The sequence below is a fragment of the Somniosus microcephalus genome, chromosome 1 (assembly GCF_052327205.1).
Source record: "Somniosus microcephalus isolate GS21.2 chromosome 1, FLI_Smic_1.0, whole genome shotgun sequence".
NCBI lineage: Eukaryota > Metazoa > Chordata > Chondrichthyes > Squaliformes > Somniosidae > Somniosus > Somniosus microcephalus.
In genome coordinates this window covers 192703320-192717432 of record NC_140987.1, presented here as the reverse complement: position 1 = coordinate 192717432, position 14113 = coordinate 192703320, and positions in this window count along the sequence as shown.

Sequence of the window (14113 nt, the reverse complement as noted above, 5' to 3'; positions counted from 1 at the left end):
ACTCCTGAAATCCCAAAATCAAAGAATTCTACAATTATAGAATCACAGATTCGTAGAAGGCTAGTAATCTAGAATCAAAGAATCATAGTACCAGAGAATCACAGAATAACAGAACCTTAGTATCATGGAATCACAGAATCACAGAATTCTACAATCATAGAATCAATGAAACACAGAATCCTACAATCACAGAATCACAGAATCCTAGAATCCTAGAATCATACCATCATAGAATTATAAAATCATAGAATCACAGAATGATAATTTCCTAGAATCCTAGTATCACAGAATCATAGAATCACAGACTCATAGAATCATTGAATCACAGAATCTTGGAATCATAGATTCACACAATCCTAGAATCATTGTATCACAGAGTACTAGAATCCTAAAATCACAGAATCATAGAATCTTAGAATCCCAGAATCATAGAATCATTGAATCAAATAATCCTAGATTCCTTGAATCCCAGAATACTGAATCCTAGAATCACAGATTCCTAGAATCCCAGAATCACAGAATTCTGCAATTATAGAATCACAGAATCCTAGAAGGCTAGTAATCTAGTATCAAATAATCATAGTACCAGGGAATCACAGAATAACAGAACTTTAGTATCATAGAATCATAGAATCACAGAATGTTAGAGTCATAGAATCACTGAATCACAGAATCCTAGAATCACAGAACCCTAGAATCCTAGAAGCATAGAGTCATAGAATCATAGAATCACAGAGTGATAATTTCCTAGAATCCTAGTATCACAGAATCCTAGAATCATAGCATCACAGACTCATAGAATCATTGAATCTCAGTATCTTAGAATCATAGAATCATAGAAACTAGAATTCTACAATCCCAGAATCACAGAATCACATAATTCTACCATCATAGAATCACAGAAACCTAAAGGCCTAGTAATCTAAAATCGTAGAACCACAGATAAATAGAATCCTAGAAAGCTAGTATCACAGAATCCTAGAATCATAGCATCACAGAAACATTGAATCATAGAATTATGGAATCACAGTCTCCTAGAATCCCAGAATTACATAATCACAGAATTCTACAATAATAGAATCACAGATTCCTAAAAGCCTAGTAATCTAGAATCATAGAATCACAGAACCACAGAATCACAGAATAACAGAACCATAGAATCATAGAATCTTAGTTTCATAGAATCGCAGGATCACAGAATCCTAGAATCTTAGAATCCAAGAATCACATAATCACAGAAGCTTAGAATCATAGGCCTAGAAATTCAGTATAGCCACTTTTGGGGCGGTAAAGTCGGGCGGCCGCTAAAGTTTCTGCCCGGCGCAAAGTGGAGGCCACTTCGCCGATATTCAGTAGCTTTGGCCAAGGAGTTTGCTCGAGCGCTAAAACTGGCGATGCACGGCTATCTTTAGGCGGTAAGCCGGCGGTGCAGAGTGATACCGCCGAGGCCGGGCGCAGCGCAGGTGCGGTCATTTCTTGATTGACAGCAGACACCCTGGCGCCGGCCAGCTCTTAAAGGGGGAAGGGTCGACTTGGTCTGCTGCCATGCCCTGGATACTGCAGCCCTCCAGCTAGGCCTAAACACTGCTGCTGGAAGAAATAGCGCCAGGAAGGACGCAGAGGGCCCGTGAGCGAGCGCAGCGCTTCTCTGCCCATGATTTAAAGGTGCTGGTTAGGGCTTTGGAGAGGAGACGCCATATCTTGTTCCCGGACAGTGGCAAGAAGCCTGCCACCAGGGTGTACAGGAAAGCCTGGAGGGATGTCGCCCAGAGGGTCACAGCCAGCTGCGATGTCCCCAGGACTGGTGTCCAATGCCGGAAAAAGTTTAACGACCTCACTCGGATTGTCAGGGTGAGTACCCTTTCCAGTGTCCTCCTCATCCTTGCATGTGCACCTCACATTATGGGCAAAGGGGCCTCAAAGCCCTAATGGCCAGCCCTCGTCCAGCAGCTATGGCACTGGCATGAACATCAATTGCACTTTCTGCACTTTACACACTGGCCAAGCTATTCGACCATGGGAGGCAGTGCACACAACAACAGGGCACAACACTGGCCAAGCTATTCGACCATGGGAGGCAGCGCACACAACAACAGGTCACCACACTGTACTTAGAGGCCGTCCTTTCTCTTGCAGGCCAAGCTGGCCCAGAATCTGAGGAGCCGGACTGACACCGGAGGAGGCCGTCCCCAGTTCCAGCAGCTCAGTGACCTGGAGGAGCGCGTGGGTCGACTCATGGGTGGCCGGCTGATTGGCCCCGTTGCATGTGGAGATGCCGACCCTGTGCTGGGCCCCAATGGTAAGGACATCACCTTTTGGACCTCTCTCGTTCCCCTTGCGCTTCAGATCTACATCCTTTGCCACTGTCCGACCAATGCGCTGAATGCCACCACTCATGCCTCCCTCGCTGATGCCCTGTCCTCACTCTAAAGCTACTCTTGTGCCTTCCTGCTTTCAGCTGGTGAGGAGGAGGTCCCTGAAGCTGCCAGTGACAGTCCCTCGGAAGAGGAGGACGAGGAGGAGCAAGAGGAAGGCGGCCCATCGGGGGAACACTCATCCGCGCCAGGGGATGGCAATGGAGGGGACACGTCTTCCCTGGAGGAGAGCCAGGGGGAAGTGTCGGAGGGGGGTGTAGCTCCTGTGCCCAGTGGCGTCCAGCCACGCGGGAAGGGTCGGGCAGCTCGGCGGCCTTCTCCCCAGAGGGGGGAAGTGTTGCAGGGGAGTGTAGTTCCAGTGCCCAGTGGCGTCCAGCCACGCGGGAAGGGTCGGCCAGCTCGGCGGCCTTCTCCCCAGAGGGGGGAAGTGTTGCAGGGGAGTGTAGTTGCTGGGCCCAGTGGCGTCCAGCCACGCGGGAAGCGTCGGGCAGCTCGGCGGCCTTCTCCCCAGAGGGAGAGTCCGGCCTCCAGTCCGGAGACGGTCCTCGCCCAGGAGGTGCGCCTCCTCGATCAAATGTCCGCGGACTCGGATCGCCGGCACACCGAGCTCATGGGGGTTGTGGCACGGTTGCCTGAGGCCATCGAGTCCCTGGCTCATAGTGTGTCCGATTTCGGGGACTCACAGGCCAGGGGTTTTGAGCAACTCGGGGCAGCACAGGCCAGGGGTTTCGAGCAATTCGGGGCAGCACTGGACGCGAGTCGGGACGACTTCAGGGCAGCACAGGCAGCGAGTGGCCAGTTGATCAGTGGTGCCGTGCAGTCACTGGCTGGTCTGATGCGGGCACAGACCAGGGCAGTACGGGCACTCACTGCTGCCACACTCGCTGTGTCAGCCAGGCATCGCCAGGGCACCCGCCACGCTGCAGCAGCACAGCGGTCTGGCCTTCAGCAGATTGCTGCGCTTGCTGCAGTGCCAGCCCGGCCGAGTGCCAGTGTCTCAGGCGAGCAGCGAGCACCTGGCATCAGCCAGCTTGCCCCCATTGCTGCAGCCGCCACTGCCACTCCCCCAGTGAAGCTGCCACGAGCTGCTGGAGAGACTGATGCTGCCCAGCCACAGCTGCAGCAGTCAGCAGCCGGCCCCTCGAGGGCCAGAGCTCATCTAGGCCGACCCCCAAGGGCATCTGCCGTCACGCCATGTGCCCCTCAGGAGCCTTCCCCCAGCCTTGCAGCACCCACAGGGCCTAGGTTGAGGCGGAGCAGCAGGTCGGCCAGGGGCCGGAAAAGGCTGGACAAGGACTCGCCCTCTCGGCACACAAAGTAGAGGGTGTTGCCAAATGTTTTTTTATATGGGGGTGGTTGTGTTGTCTATGGGGGTGGTTGTTTTGGTAAGGCCGAGGATGAAGGCCATTTGGATGGAAAAGTTTTGTTATTCCTCCCCAGGTTGTGGGAGTGAGTCATGTGTTTGACTGTTTTTTGGGGGTGTTGTCTGTTTTTGGGTTTCATGTGGGAAGGGCCCTGAGTTTGTTCAATAAAGCTTTTTCTTTATTCAGCTTGTCCATGTTTGATGTTTGAAGTGGTTGTTGCGTTAACCGGCTGAGGGCTTGCGGAGCGGCTGCATTCATGTGCCTTCATTGCCACAAGCCATTCCCTGACAGGGGGCCTAGAAGTGTCATTCAATAAGCCGCCGATGGGCGGCCCTTGGACCTTGTGGCACCCTCCTGGGCTGGTACTCCTCCTCCTCCTCCTCCTCATGTTCCTCCTGCTCCTCCTCCTGAGGTGGTGGTCCAACGTGAGGTGGCAGTGCCTGAGTCCTGCGAATAGCCAGGGTGTGCAGCATGCAGCAAACGACGACGAACTGGGAGACTCTATCCGGCGAATACTGCAGAGATCCGCCGGAGCGATCCAGGCAGCGGAACCGTTGCTTGAGGATGCCAATCATTTGCTCTATGATGTTCCTTGTGGCTTGATGGCTTTCATTGTATGCCTCCTCAGCAGGGGTCCTGGGCGCGCGGAGCGGGGTCATGAGCCATGCACACAAAGGATAGCCTTTGTCCCCGATAAGCCATCCTCTTGGGGGAGGCTGTGCCTGGAACATGTCAGCCACAGTAGTCTGGCGCAGGATAAATGCATCGTGGCTGCTGCCTGGAAAGTGGGCATTAACAGCTAGGATGCGCTGCCTGTTGTCACACACCAGCTGTACATTGAGGGAATGGTAGCCCTTCCGGTTGCGGTAATCCTCGGCATTGTCGATAGGTGCCCGCAAAGCCACATGCGTGCAGTCAATGGCGCCCTGCACCATGGGGAAGTCTGCGATCCTCACAAATCCAACTGCACGCTGCTCCTGCCTCTCCAGGGTCATGGGGAAGGAGCTGAATTGGTGTCTCCTTGTGAAAGGGCATCGGTGACCTGCCGGATGCAGCGATGCACGGCGAACTGGGATATGTTAGCTATGTCCCCAGCAGCGGCTTGGAAGGAGCCGCTTGCATAAAAGTTCAGAGCCACTGTGACCTTCACTTCCACCGACAGAGACGTCCTGCACATCAGCTGTGGATGCAGATTTCTGTGAAGCAGCTGGCAGATCTCTGCAACCACCTCCCTTCTGAAGCGCAGCCTCTTAACACACTGCGCGGCAGTCATGGTGAGATAGGACACCTGCTGGCAGTATTCCCTGAGTGGGTAAGGCCTACGTTGCCGACGCCTGATGCCCCCTCTGCGTCTAGGCATGGCTGCCCCTCTCACACAGCGTCTGCGAGCCCTTCGCACATAATGCTGGAACTGAGGGTTGGCACCCCATGCAGCCCCCATAATATACTGGCAAACAATGAAATCACAATGAGGCAAATTGCCAAGCTCTGGCCTGAAGCCAAAAATACCTCTCCTATGTTGGGCCAAATCAGTAAGGTCTCTTCCTTGGTCTCTGTCCAGAAATCCGTTGCACAAAAGTCATTACAGCAAAATGGCTGGCCTTTATAGTTCAGTGTAAGTGCCCTTTAATTAGCGCTCCCCGAAGCCCGCAGGGCCTCTGCTGCGTTCCACTTCACAGTTCTTAGCACCGCCATGCCCACATTGGGCGGGCGCGACTGAAGTTCTGGTTTGGGGCGCACAAAGGGCGTTGCACGACGAAATGACGTCATAAGCTGCGCGCGCAGCTGAGCGCGCGCAAACACTTTGCGCCGGCGCTAAATGTCTACTGAAGTTGGGCGTAGGCACAGATTGTGCTGCGCCCGGCTGCTAAGTGCCTAGCGCTCGAAGTCTACTCCTCTTAAGGCGCTAACGGCTGGCGCACGCAACTGAATTTCTAGGCCTGTGAGTCTGTGATTCTAGGATTTGGGGATTCTGGGATTCAAGGTTTCCATGATTCTGTGATTCTATGATTGTATGATTCTATGATTCTATGATGCTATGATACTGTGAATTTTATGATTCTAGGATTCTGTGATTCTATGATTCTATCATTCTGTTATTCTAGGATTCTAGGATGCTATCATTCAGTGATTCTAGGAAACTATGATTCTATGATTCTGTGGTTCTATGATTCTAGGATTCTGTAACTCTATGAATCTAGGATTCTGTGATTCTAGGATTCTAGATTCTGGGATACTAGCATTCTAGGAATCTGAGATACTATGAATCTAGAATTCTGTGATTCTGTGATTCTGTGATTCTACGATTCTAGGATTCAGCAATTCTATCATTCTAGGGTTCTGTTATTTTATGATTCTGTGATTCTAGGATTCTAGGATTCTGTGTTTCTATGATTGTATGATTCTGTGATTCTAAGATGCTATGATTCTGTGAGTTTAGGATTCTAGGATTCTGTGATACTAGGATTCTGGGATTCTATGTTTCTATAAGTCTGTTATTCTAGGATTCTAGGATGCTATCATTCAGTGATTCAAGGATTCTATGATTCTATGATTCTGTGATTCTCTGATTCTAGGATTGTAGGATTCTCTGATTCTAGGATTCTAGGATTCTGTGATTCTATGAATCTATGATTCTGTGATTCTAGGATTCTGGATTATGGGTTTCTAGGATTCTGTGAATCAAGGATTCTAGGATTCTGTGATTCTACAATTCTGCAATTTTAGGATTTTTTGATTCTAGGATTCTATAATACTAGCATTCTAGGATTCTGCTATTTTATGATTCTAGGATTCTGTGATTCTGTCATTCCGTGAATCTAGGAACCTATGATTCTGTGATTCTATGATTCTAGGATTCTAGGATTCTAGAATTCAATGATTCTAGGATTCTAGGATTCTGTGATTCTATGAATCTAGGATTCAGTGATTTTAGGATTCTGGATTCTGGTATTCTAGCATTCTAGGAATCTGTGATTCTATGGTTCTAGGATTCTGTGATTCTAGGATTCAGGATTCTGGGATTCTAGGATTCATGATTCTAGGATGCTAGGATTCTATGATTCTAAGATACCGTGATTCTGTGATTCTATAATTCTAGGATTCTAGGATTCTGTAATTCTAGCATTCTAGGGTTCTTTTATTTTATGATTCTGTGATTTTAGGATTCTAAGATTCTGTGATTCTAGGATTGTAGAATTCTGTTATTCTATGATTCTGGGATTCTAGGAGTCTGTGATACAATGATTCTATGAATCTAGCATTCTGTGTGTCTGTGATTCTAGGTTCAAGATTCTGGGATTCAAGGATTCTAGAATTCTGTGATTCTATGATTGTATGATTCTGTGATTCTAACAATCTAGAATTCTGTGATTCTAGGTTTCAAGGATTCTGTGATTCTGTGATTTTTGGATTCTAGGATTCTGTTATTGTATGATTCCAAAATTTTGTGATTCAATTATTCTATGATTCTAGGATGCTATCATACTATGATTATAAGATTCTAGGATACTTGGATTTTATGATTCTGTGATTCTATGATTCTGTGATTCTAGAATTCAATTATTCTAGAATTCTGGGATTCTAGTGTTATATGGTTCAGTGATTCTATGACTCTATGATTCTCTGATTCTGTGATTCTATGATTCTTGGATTCTGTGATTCTATGATTGTCAAATTCTGTTATTCTATGATTCTGGGATTCTAGGAGTCTGTGATACTATGATTCAATGAATCTAGAATGTTGTGTGTCTTTGATTCTAGATTCAGGATTCTGGGATTCAAGCTTTCTAGAATTCTGTGATTCTATGATTGTATGATTCTATGATAATAAAATTCTAGGATTCTGTGATTCTAGGATTCTAAGATTCTGTGATAGTTTGATTCCTTGATTTGGTGATTCAATTATTCTATGGTTCTATGATTCTAGGATGCTATCATTCTGTGATTCTAGGATATTGGGATTCTATGATTCTATGATTCTGAGATTCTAGGATTCTAGGTTTCTAGGATTCTGTGATTCTAGAATTCAAGAATTCTTGGGTTCTGAGATTCTATGATTGTAGTATTCTGTGATTCTGTAATTCTATGACTCTAGGATTCTGTGATATTATGATTGTAGAATTCTGTGATTCTATGATTCTGGGATTCTAGAAGTCTAGATTCTATGATTCTATGAATCTAGGATTCTGTGATTTTGTGATTCCATGATTCTACAATTCTATGATTCAGTGATTCTGTGATTCTATGATTCTGTTATTCTACGATTCTAGTATTCTGTCATTCTAGGGTTCTAAGATTCTGTGATTCTAGGATTCTAGTTTTCTGTGATTCTAGGATTCTAGTAAACTGTGATTCGGTGATTCTATGATACTAGGATTCTAGTATTCTGTGATTCTGTGATTCTAGGATTCTGTGATTCTATGATTGTAGAGTGCTGTGATTCTAAGCTTCTGGGATTCTAGGAATCTGTAATCCTTTGATTCTCTGAATCTAGGATGCTGTTATTCTGAGATTCCAGGAATCTAGGATTCTATGATTCTTGGGTTCTGTGATTCTGTGAATCTATGATGCTGTGATTCAATGATTCTGTGATACTATGATTGTAGAAATATGTGATTCTATGATTCTTGGATTCTAGAAGTCTGTGATTCTATGATTCTATGAATCTAGGATTCTGTGATTCTGTGATTCCAGGATTCTAGGAATCTATGCTACTATGATTGTGTGATTCTGTGATTCTATGATTCTGTGATTCTACGATTCTCGGATTCTCTCATTCTAGCATTCTATGATTCTAAGATACTGTGATTCTAGGATTCTAGTTTTCTGTGATTCGGATTCTAGTATTCACTGATTCTATGATTCCAATATTTTGTGATTCAATTATTCTGTGATTCTAGGATCCTATCATTCTGTGATTCTAGGATTCTAGGATACTGGGATTCTATGATTCTGTGATTCTATGATTCTTGGATTCTAGGATTCTGTGATACGGTGATTCTAGGATTCTGTGATTCTAGAATTCAATGATTCTAGGATTCCAGGATTCTAGTATTCTGTGGTTCAGTGACTCTATGACTCTAGGGGGGTAATTTGGTATCGCCCCAAATAGGGCGCCATTATCAGCCGGGCGCAAGATTTAGCGCCCGGCGCAAATTATCACCACCTACTGCGAAATTGGTCTGTTTCACCCCTGGAGCTGATTGCAGCACTAAATCAGGCACTGCACAACTCTCTTAAGGTCCTAAGCTGGAGGAGGGAGGTGTTAACTCAGAGGGCGGGTGCAGCGCAGGTGCTGTCAGTTACCGATTGTGCACAGACACGCTGGCGCCGGTCAGCTCTTAAAGGGGAGGGTCGATCTTGATCTGCAGCCACACCCTGTGCATCGGAGCCCTGAATCTTGGCCTGGACAGACCTGTTGCCAAATCCTGCAGCCAAGGGCCACGGAGAGGGCCAGGGAGTGAGTGCAGTGTTTCAGCGATGGGGCCTTGGAGGCTCTGGTTGGCATGGTGGAGTGCAGGCGATCTCTCCTGTACCCAAAGAGTGGCAGGAGGCCTCTGCCCAGCGAGTACCAAAAAGCTTGGAGGGAGGTGGCTCACAGATGACCTCCAGCAGCATGGTGCCTAGGGGTATTTGATATTCAGGAAAGATAGACAAAAAGGAAAGGGCGGTTGGGTAGTATTACTGGTTAAAGAAGGGATTAACACAATTGTAAGGAAGGCTATTAGCTCTGATGATGTGGAATCTGTATGGGTAGAATTGAGAAATACTATGGGGCAGAATACGTTAGTGGGAGTGGTATATAGACCTCCAAACAGTAAGGCAGAGGTTGGGGATGGCATTAAAAGGGAAATTAAAGAAGCGTGCAATAAGGGCACAGCAGTCATCATGGGTGGCTTTAATCTACATATAGATTGGTCCAACTAAATTTGTAACAATACTGTGGAGGAGGAATTCCTGGGCCTAGAAATTGAGTTGATGCCGCGCCAGGGCTTTAGCGCCGGAAATTTAGCACCGGCGCTAATTCCCTTGCGCGCGCCAAAAATTCAGTAGCGCCGCGCCCAGACGGCTGCCGGCGCTACTGGCGGGCGTGAGTGCCTCCCAATGGGCGCTGAGTGCCACATTGCGGCGCTAATCCGGCGCTGCGGCACCCGATGCGGTGCGGCAGGCTGGGGAAGTGCAGGCCTCCTCCTCCCGTTAAGGAGGCGCTGCCTTCACTCGATCGCTGGCCGTTTGATTTTTTCATAAATGAGCCCGGCACCTCGGACAAGTGCCGGGCTTGCAGGCCAGACGCATCTGTTCCGCGGGGGGGGGGTGGAGGAGTCTGGGGAGGGAGGTGCGGGCAGGCGGCTGGCGGGAAAGCGGCCGGCCGCCGTGCAACCTTAATGCGCCGGCGCTAACTTGTGTAAGACTCGGTTGCCAGAGTCTTAGTTGCGGCTGCCATGGGCGAGGCGGCCGCAACTGAATTTTGGCGTTCGGGCGCGTTGCCACGGCAACCGGGACGCTGCGCACACCGATGACGTCATCGGTGCCGGCGCAGCGCAAGCGGCTAATGCCGATGGCAGCGCCGAAGTGAATTTCAGAAACAGCTATCATTGCAGCGCTAGGCCCTCTAGCGCCGCAAAATGGGCGCTAACCCTACTGAATTTTCAGCCCCTGGAGTGTTTACGGGATGGTTTCCTGGACCAATATGTTGAGGAACCAACCAGAGATCAGGACATCTTAGACTGGGTATTATGTAACGAGAAAGGATTCATTAGAAACCTTTTTGTATGAGGCCCCTTGGGTCGGAGCGATCATAATATGATCGAATTCTTCATTAAGATGGAGAATGAAGTAGTTGACTCAGAGACTAGGGTCCTAAATTTAAATAAGGGAAACTACGATGGTCTGAGAAGCGAGTTGAGTAGGATTGATTGCGGAATGACACTCAAAGAGTTGACGGTGGAGAGGCAATGGCAAACATTCAAAGACTGAATGGATGAACTACAGAATTTCTTCATCCCAGTTTGGCATAAAAATAAAACAAAAAAGGTGACTCAACAGTGGCTAACAAGGGAAATTAGGGATAGCATAAGATCCAAGGAGAATTGGCCAGAAATAGCAATAATCCTGAGGATTGGGAGCAGTTTAGGATTCAACAAAGGAGGACAAAGGGATTAATTAAGAAGGGGAAAATAGAATATGAGAGTAAGCTTACCGGGAACATAAAAACTGACTTTAAAAGCTTTTATAGATATGTGAAGAGAAAAAGATTGGTGAAGTCAAGTGTAGGTCCTTTCCAGTCAGAATCAGGGGAATTTAGAATGGGGAACAAAGAAATGGCAGACCAACTAAATACATATTTTGGTTCTGTCTTCACAAAGGAGGACACAAATAACCTCCCAGAGATGCCGAGGAACATAGGGTCTGATGAAAGGGTGGAGCTGAAAGAAATCAGTATTTGTAGGGAAATGGTGTTAGGAAAATTGATGGGACTGAAGGCCGATAAATCCCCAGGACCTGATAATCTACATCATAGGGTACTTATGGGAGTGGCACAAGAAATAGTAGATGCATTGCTGGTCATCTTCCAGAACTCGATAGACTCTGGAACAGTACCCATGGACCGGAGGGTAGCTAATGTTACCCCACTATTCAAAAAAGGTGGCAGAGAAAAAGCGGGGAATTATAGACCGGTAAGCCTGACATCGGTAGTGGGGAAAATGCTAGAGTCCATTATAAAAGATGTAATAGCAGAGCACTTGGAAAGCAGTGACGGCATCGGACAAAGTCAACATGGATTTACAAAAGGTAAATCATGCTTGACTAACCTACTGGAATTTTTTGATGAAGTAACTGGTAAAATAGATAAGGGAGAACATAGATACATAGATACATAGAGATAGGAACAGGAGTAGGCCATTCGGCCCTTCGAGCCTGCTCCGCCATTCAATGAGATCATGGCTGATCTTCGTCTGAGATCATAGCTGATCTTACCAGTTCAGTACCCCGTCCCCGCCTTTTCTCCGTAACCCTTAATCCCCTTAGCCTTCAGAAATATATCCAATTCTCTCTTGAAAATATTTATTGAATTAGCCTTCACCGCCCTCTGTGGCAGGGAATTCCACAGGCTCACCACTCTTTGAGTGAAGAAATTCTTCCTCATCTCTGTTTTAAATGATTTGCCCGCTATTTTTAGACTGTGGCCCCTGGTTCTGTGCTCCCCGGCCATTGGAAACATTCTCTCTGAATTCAGCCTGTCCAGGCCTGCCATAATTTTATATGTTTCGATGAGATCCCCTCTCAATCTTCTAAACTCCAGTGAGTACAAGCCCAAACTATTTAATCTCTCTTCGTAGGTCATTCCCGCCATTCCAGGTATCAGCCTGGTGAATCGCCGTTGCACTCTTTCCATGGCAAGAACATCCTTCCGCAGATGGGGCGACCAAAACTGTACACAATACTCCAGATGCGGTCTCACCAGCACCTTGTACAGCTGTAGTAAGGTATCCCTATTCCTATACTCGAACCCCCTTGATATGAAGGCCAACATACCATTTGCCTTCTTAATCGCCTGTTGCACCTGCATGCTCTCCTTCAGTGACTGGTGCACAAGAACACCCAGGTCCCTCTGCACTTCCCCATCTCCCAATCTATTGCCATTTAGATAATAATCTACCCTCCTGTTTTTACCCCCAAAGAACCAGTGGCTGTGGTATATTTGGACTTTCAGAAGGCTTTCGATAAGGTCCCGCATAAGAGATTAGTGTGCAAAATTAAGGCACATGGGATTGGGGGCAAGGTATTGACTTGGATAGAGAACTGGTTGGCGGATAGAAAACAAAGAGTTGGAATAAACGGGTCATTTTCCGAGTGGCAGGCAGTGACTAGTGGGGTACCGCAAGGATCGGTCCTAGGACCCCAGCTGTTCACAATATATATTAATGATCTGGACGAGGGAATTGGATGTAATATCTCCAAATTTGCAGACAACACAAAGCTGGGTGGGAGGGTAAGCTGTGAGGAGGATGTCGTGAAACTCCAGTACGATTTGGACAGGTTAGGTGATTGGGCAGAAGCATAGAAAATGCACTATAATGTGGATAAATGTGAGGTTATCCACTTTGGTGGCAAAAACAGGAAGGCAGACTATTATTTAAATGGCAATAGATTGGGAGAAGGGGAAGTGCAAAGAGACCTGGGTGTTCTTGTGCACCAGTCGCTGAAGGTAAGCATGCAGGTGCAGCAGGCGGTTAAGAAGGCAAATGGTATGTTGGCCTTCGTAGCAAGAGGGTTCAAGTACAGGAACAAGGATGTCTTGCTGCAGTTGTACAGGGCCTTGGTGAGACCGCACCTTGAGTATTGTGTGCAGTTTTGGTCGCCTTATCTGAGGAAGGACGTTCTTGCCATGGAGGGAGTGCAGCGAAGATTCACCAGGCTGATAACTGGGATGGCAGGAATGACGTATGAGGAGAGATTGTGTCGATAGGGCTTATGCTCACTGGAGTTTAGAAGATTGAGAGGGGATCTCATCGAAACCTATAAAATTCTGTCAGGCCTGGACAGACTAGATGCAGGGAGGATGTTTCCGATGGCCGGGGAGTCCAGAACCAGGGGTCACAGTCTAAGGATAAGGGGTAAGCCATTTAGGACTGAAATGAGGAGGAATCTCTTCACCCAGTGACTGGTGAACCTGTGGAATTCTCTGCCACAGAGGGCGGTGGAGGCCAGTTCATTAAATATATTCAAGAAGGAGTTGGATATATTTCTTAAGGCTAAAGGGATCAAGGGATATGGGGAGAAGGCAGGGACATGGTACTGAATTTGGATGATCAGCCATGATCTCATTGAATAGTGGAGCAGGCTCGAGTGGCTGAATGGCCTACTCCTGCTCCTATCTTCTATGTTTCTATGTTTCTATGACCCCTGTGCAATGCAGGAAGAAGTTCAATGACCTCACTCGGGTCATCAGGGAGAGTGCCTTTTTCAGAAACCTCTTCGTCCCTCCATCTCGACCTCGCTTTATGGCTAAAAGGTCTTGAAAGCCCCAATGCCCAGCACTCCTCCAACACCTATGGCCCTTTCAGGAAACTCACACGCACATTCAGCACTTTGCATACAGTAGGATTCTGTGATTCTAGAATTCAATGATTCTAGGATTCCGGGATTCTAGTATTCTGTGGTTCAGTGATTCTATGAGTATAGGGGGGGTAATTTGGTATCGCTCCAAATGGGGCGCAATTATCGGCTGGACACAAGGTTTAGCGCCCGGCGCAAATTATCACCACCTACTGCGAAATTGGTCTGTTTCACCCCTGGAGTTGATTGCAGCGCTAAATCAGGCACTGCAGGACTCTCTTAAGGCGCTAAGCCAGAGGAGGGAGGCGCTAA